The sequence below is a fragment of the Staurois parvus genome, unplaced genomic scaffold (genome assembly GCF_062004578.1).
Source record: "Staurois parvus isolate SC_StPar_1 unplaced genomic scaffold, SC_StPar_1.0 ptg000087l, whole genome shotgun sequence".
In the NCBI taxonomy this organism is placed as follows: domain Eukaryota; kingdom Metazoa; phylum Chordata; class Amphibia; order Anura; family Ranidae; genus Staurois; species Staurois parvus.
This window is the reverse complement of record NW_028317883.1, coordinates 12,414,544-12,421,607: the sequence shown is the minus strand read 5'-3', so window position 1 is coordinate 12,421,607 and position 7,064 is coordinate 12,414,544.

The window sequence follows — 7,064 nt, the reverse complement described above, 5'->3', positions numbered from 1 at the left end:
CGGGGCGACAGGCACCGGGCCCCCAGGCGGGGCGACAGGCATCGGGCCCCCAGGCGGGGCGACAGGCATCGGGCCCCCAGGCGGGGCGACAGGCATCGGGCCCCCAGGCGGGGCGACAGGCATCGGGCCCCCAGGCGGAGCGGCGGGCGCCGGACCCCCAGGCGGAGCGACAGGTCTCGGGCCCTCAGGCGGAGCGGCGGGCGCCGGACCCCCAGATGGAGCGATAGGTCTCGGGCCCTCAGGCGGAGCGGCGGGTGCCGGACCCCCAGCTGGAGCGACAGGTCTCGGGCCCTCAGGCGGAGCGGCGGGCGCCGGACCCCCAGGCGGAGCGACAGGTCTCGGGCCCCCAGGCGGAGCGGCGGGCGCCGGACCCCCAGGCGGAGCGACAGGTCTCGGGCCCTCAGGCGGAGCGGCGGGCGCCGGACCCCCAGATGGAGCGATAGGTCTCGGGCCCTCAGGCGGAGCGGCGGGCGCCGGACCCCCAGCTGGAGCGACAGGTCTCGGGCCCTCAGGCGGAGCGGCGGGCGCCGGACCCCCAGGTGGAGCGACAGGTCTCGGGCCCTCAGGCGGAGCGGCAGGCGCCGGACCCCCAGGAGGAGCGACAGGTCTCGGGCCCTCAGGCGGAGCGGCGGGCGCCGGACCCCCAGGTGGAGCGACAGGTCTCGGGCCCTCAGGCGGAGCGGCGGGCGCCGGACCCCCAGGTGGAGCGACAGGTCTCGGGCCCTCAGGCGGAGCGGCGGGCGCCGGACCCCCAGATGGAGCGACAGGTCTCGGGCCCTCAAGCGGAGTGGCAGGTGCCGGACCCCCAGGCGGAGCGACAGGTCTCGGGCCCTTAGGCGGAACGACAGGTCTCGGGCCCCCAGGCGGGGCGGCGGGCACCGAGTCACCAGGCACAACAGTGGGCTCCGAGTCAACTGGGATGACCGCTGGCACTGGGTCAGACATTGGATCGTCTGGCTGGACAGCGGGCATCGGGTCACCAGGCATCAGGTCATTTGGCTCGACAGCGGGCACCGCGTCATCTGGCAAGGCAGTGGGCTCCGAGTCAACTGGTATGACCGCGGGCACTGGGTCAGACATTGGATCGTCTGACTGGACAGCGGGCACTGGGTCACCAGGCATCAGGTCATTTGGCTCGACAGCGGGCACCGCGTCATCTGGCAAGGCAGTGGGCTCCGAGTCAACAGGCACGACAGTGAGAACCGGGGCATCAGGTACCGGATTGTCTGGCTCGACAGCGGGCATCGGGTCACCAGGTATGACAGCGGGCACTGGGTCACCAGGCATCAGGTCATTTGGCTTGTCAGCGGGCACCGCGTCATCTGGCAAGGCAGTGGGCTCCGAGTCAACTGGTATGACCGCGGGCACTGGGTCAGACATTGGATCGTCTGACTGGACAGCGGGCACTGGGTCACCAGGCATCAGGTCATTTGGCTCGACAGCGGGCACCGCGTCATCTGGCAAGGCAGTGGGCTCCGAGTCAACAGGCACGACAGTGAGCACCGGGGCATCAGGTACCGGATTGTCTGGCTCGACAGCGGGCATCGGGTCACCAGGTATGACAGCGGGCACTGGGTCGCCAGGCATCAGGTCATCTGGCAAGGCAGTGGGCACCGCGTCACCAGGCATTGGATCGTCTGGCTCGACAGCGGGCATCGGGTCACCAGGTATGACAGCGGGCACTGGGTCACCAGGCATCAGGTCATTTGGCTTGCCAGCGGGCACCGCGTCATCTGGCAAGGCAGTGGGCACCGGGTCACCAGGTATGACAGCGGGCTCTGAGTCAATTGGCACGACAGCGGGCACTGGATCAGGTACCGGATCATCTGGATCAACAGCGGGCATCGAGTCAACTGGCCTAATAGGATCGTCGGGCTGGATCAGTTCATCCTGCTGAGTAGCGGCATCAGGCTGAATGCAGGCATCAGGCCGAGTAGAGGCATCAGGCCGAGTAGAGGCATCAGGCCGAGTAGAGGCTTCAGGCCGAGTACAGGCATCAGGCCGAGTAGAGGCTTCAGGCCGAGGAGAGGCTTCAGGCCGAGTACAGGCTTCAGGCCGAGTAGAGGCATCAGGCCGAGTAGAGGCTTCAGGCCGAGTAGAGGCTTCAGGCCGAGTACAGGCTTCAGGCCGAGTAGAGGCTTCAGGCCGAGGAGAGGCTTCAGGCTGAGGAGAGGCTTCAGGCCGCGTAGAGGCTTCAGGCTGAGGAGAGGCTTCAGGCCGCGTAGAGGCTTCAGGCCGAGTAGAGGCTTCAGGCTGCGTACAGGCATCAGTCTGAACCACGGAAGGCAGGCTCACCGGTTTGGATACTGGCAGGATGGTATTGGTTGGAAAGAATTTTCGCTTTTTTCTGGTTTTAACTACTGGAGCACTGCAAGTAAACGCAGGTCTGCAAACGAATGGAGCAGCTGGAGACAGAGAAGAACTGGAGGATGGAACAGGAGAGGGAGCAGTTGCTACAGAGGGCTTTTTTACAGGGTTAAAGGCAGGATAGGTGCAGCGAGTGGGAACAGGGTACTGACATGCGGTAGATAGCCAAGTATACTGGGCTGTAACTGGAGGAGCTGGTGGGAATACAGGAGTAGAGTTAGAAGCAGGACTGGGTCTTTGTAAGCTGACTGAGGCTGGGTGCAACAAATCTGTCCATGTCTGCAGTAGGGGTTGAACAAAGCTGAGTTTACACAAAGTCTGTCTGGTCAATGACTGCACTGCGTTTATACAATCTCTCAGTGTCTGTGGTGAACATGTGGAATAACGCTCCAGAAAGTAACCCACATCATCCTCTAATAACCACACCAGGGACTCTACCTGGTCTGCACTAAATGGTGGCAAAAATTCATCCCTGCATTCGGGGAAACCAGATGAAACCAACTCAACACAAACCTGAATCAATGGCTGCACCATAGAGAAAACTGTGCCCTGATCTACTAGAACATGAGCGAGCCGTATACATTCTAGCAGTTCATCCCGGGTATACTCCTTCAGAGTCTGATAAGCATACTCCCTGTCATCAAGCACTAGCAGAGATAAATACTCAACCTCATCTAGATCCATCCTTCCCATCAACAAGCCAAGATGGCTTCCCTGTGCAGCCACTTCTGGTCAGGATTGGCCTTGGTGTAATGTCAGGGCTCCCAGGTATGACCAGAGGTGTGTGACTGAAGCAGGGAAACGCAGACCTCAGATATGTTATAAACAATATAATTTATTAACACTAACAGTACAAACATAAACGCAGTGCAATACTAAACATAATACAGTGCAAACAAACCAAACCAAACCACCCACAGATAACAGTATATACAAGCAAGCGTCGTCAGGCAGGCCGGGTCAATATCAATTGGGCAGGTAGGTACAGGGGGAGCAAGCAGAAAATAGTCGGGGTCACAGGCCAGGTTCAGCAGGTAGCAAGCAGCATAGTACAGAGGGTCAGACAGAGGAATGGTCAGGGTCACAAGCCAGGGATCAGAGCAGGAGAAGTCAGCAAAGGAACAGAAACAGGATGCAGGACAGATACAGGGCCCAGGACAAACACAACACCAAGGCAGAGTCTGCAAGTCTGGCCATCCCTTAAATACCCCAGCATCATCAGTTCCAGGTGTTAGCTGGCTGAAAGGTTGAATCTCTGATTGCTGGGAGCACCCGCTGGCCAGCCCTGGTACTGCAGATCAAAAGGCAGGTGAGTCCCACCATTGCTGGCCAGTCCATTCCTAACACTGCAGCTTGGCATTGCATGCCATTATTAAGCTTGTGATCTAACAGAACCCCCAGATCCTTCTCCACCATTGATTCCCCCAGTTGTACTCCCCCTAGTATGTATGATGCATGCATATTCTTAGCCCCCAAGTGCATAACCTTTCATTTATCAACATTAAACCTCATTTGCCATTTGTTGTAATAGAATTTATGCAGGACTGATGATGCTCTGTACCATCTGGATAAAATAGGAAATTTGGTCCCTTGGGGTCAGGTGCAGATTTAAGGCTTCAGTGAGAGGTGTGTGATTTTCTGGCACTGTCTTGGTGTAAAGGCCTGCTGCAGATCTGTCACCGAGCACTTTGTACTTTGTACCCCGGTTTAGGAGAGGATAAGAGGGCATATAAGGCAAAAAAGAGAGTACCTGAGGGGACAAAATTGTTCTAACAAGGTTAGCAGGTAAAGGAAAACCAGGAGAGTTGTTAAAAAGTGCCTAAAACTGGCCATAGATGGTTTGAATCCCAGCCAGTTGAGCAGGGAATGGCTGAGAGTCATACTATCGATCTAAGTGCAGGCTGATTGCACCCAAATCGATTGTTGCACAACTTAGGTACAACCAGCCTGTCAGATTTTTCATGCGATTGTTGCCAGCAGCTATAGCCACTAGCAATAATCACTGTGTTCTCCTGCCCCCCTTTATTAATTAATCTTTTTTACAGCCCAACAAAAAGGGTGCTGTTGTTTTTTCCAAGAGAGAATAATACTCTTTCTAGCATAAAATAATAATGTAAGTAGAATGCGAATCACCTTTGTAGGAGCTAGGGAGTTGACCAAACTCAGAAGACAAATTTTGATAGAAGGTTGTATATGTGTTGTTGTGACTGACTTAATGCTTTGCGCAACCTCAAGTCAATAGTGCTAGATGGCCGAACAAACCCAAAAAACATTGTAGAAATTGCCCTGAGTAGAATTACAGGGCCAACATCCAGAGGTTTGAGATGAAAATTTTTTGCTAACTTGGCGGCCTTAGATATATCCAATGCAGAAATTTCTCATGCCCTGCCCTGGCTAAGGGCACACAACCCATCCATTACCTGGCTCTCCGGGGAAATCCTCTTTTCTTCCGAATACTGTTAGAACCATTGCATTCTGAAGGAACCATGCGCAGTGACTCCTCTTCTTAGCATCCATCCTGATTCAGAGATGATGAAACGTGTCCCTGCTGTCTACCATGATTACTTGGATGTATTCAACAAAAGAGTGCCAATGCTCTTTCCCTGCACCAGCCCTACGATTGTCCTATTGAACTCCTACCTGGTGCTGAGGTCCCTTTTGGGCAAATTTACCCTCTCTCCGAATTGGAACTAGAGATCCTCTGGAATTACATAGATGAAAGCCTGGAAAAAGGGTTTATTCGGCCCTCTACATCACCAGCGGGAGCTGGCATCTTCTTTGTCGAAAAGTAAGATCATACTCTTAGACCATGTGTGGACTATCGTGATCTAAAAAGGTTATCAGTCAAGAACCGTTATCCTCGTCCTCTGATTCCTGAATTGTTCCAAAGGCTATGAGGGACATGTGTCTTTTCAAAACTAGATCTGAGAGGTGCATACAATTTAGTCAGAATTCGGGAAGGGGATGAATGGAAGACGGCCTTTCGAACACGCTTTGGGCACTTCGAATACCTGGTTATGCCATTTAGCCTTTGTAATGCCCTAGCAACATTCCAACATTTCGTTATTGATATATTCAGGGACTATCTAGAGTTAATTATCATTGTTTATTTGGATGACACCCTAGTCTTCTCAAGCTCAATAGAATAACACCGGGACCATGTGAAGAAGATACTGGGTAGGTTACGCCAACATCACCTCTATGCCAAAGCTGAAAAGTGCAAATTTGAGAAACAGACCATTCAGTTCCTCAGACTTGTGATTACTCCCGATGGCATTGCTATGGATCCTCAGAAAGTGACCTCTGTATTAGAGTGGCCTGTCCCAGGAGACAGGAAAGCTGTACAGCGCTTTGTGGTTTGCTAATTTCTATAGGAAATTCATTAAGAACTTTTCCGGTATCATTGCACCAGTAACACAGTTAACAAGGCAACATGTTGCTTTCAAATGGACTCCCGAGGCTCAAGCAGCTTTTGAACAACTAAAGACCTTATTCACCTCTGCTACTATCCTGAAGCACCCAGATCCTGCTTTAGCTTATGTTCTCGAAGTAGATGCTTCTGAAAATGCTGTTGGAGCTATATTGTCTCAACGACAAGGACTCAAGTCCCTCCTTCACCCTGTTGCCTTCTTCTCTAGAAAGTTAAGCTCCCCTGAAAGGAACTATGACGTAGGAGACAGGGAGCTGTTAGCCATCAAGGCGGCCCTCGAGGAATGGCGCTACTTGCTGGAGGGAGCTTCACACCCTATCCTCATTTTTACGGATCACAAAAATCTGGAATACTTGAGAACTGCAAAACGCCTAAGGCCATGGCAGGCAAGATGGACACTTTTCTTCTCCCGCTTTGTGTTTCACTTGACATACCGTCCAAGATCAAAGAACAACAAACCCGATGCGCTCATACTATCATGACCCAATAGTACCATCTGAGCCTGACACGATCCTGCCAGCTAAAAACTTTTTACTCCTGCAAGCAGACCTTGTATCACAAATAAAGGAAGCGGTTGATGAGCATCCACCCCCCTTGGAAATGCATCTTCGGCTAAGGGACGGCCTGTATCTGCATAAAGAACAGATTTATATACCGGAAAAACTCAGGACTCTCATTCTTAAAAGATGCCATGACCATCTTTTAGCGCAGGGGTCCTCAAACTAAAGCCCGCGGGCCTCATGCGGCCCGCCGAGGCCATTTATCCAGCCCGCTGGCAGGGGCGTATTTTCCGTGAGGAAGGGACACTAAGTACAGGGGTGGGCAGCGGGCTGCTGTACCTTACCTGGCTCCGGTCCCAGTCCCATGACGATCCAGTCCAGGAAGCGCTGCTCCTTTATTCACGCCGGGCACTCCCTCACTCCTGCCGCTCGGCTCCGCCTCCTCACCGTTGATTGGGCGCCAGAACTGTAGCTCAGGAAAGGCACACAGGCGGCCAATCACCTGCCAGGAGGCGGAGCCGCGCGGCCCCGCGAACATCGAGCGAGGGAGAGGTCGGAGTGAAGAAGAACAGCTGACAGGTAAGTGTGCCGTGCTGATGGTGCTGCTGCAACCAGGTATGCTGGCTGCAGCAGCACCATGCTAGAACAGGGGTCAGCAAGTTAAGTGTAATTGGTGTCAGTGGGAGGAATAGTGGCCCATCATTGGTGTCACTGATACTAATGGGGCATTATTCCTCCCACTGACACCAATGATGGGGCACTATTCC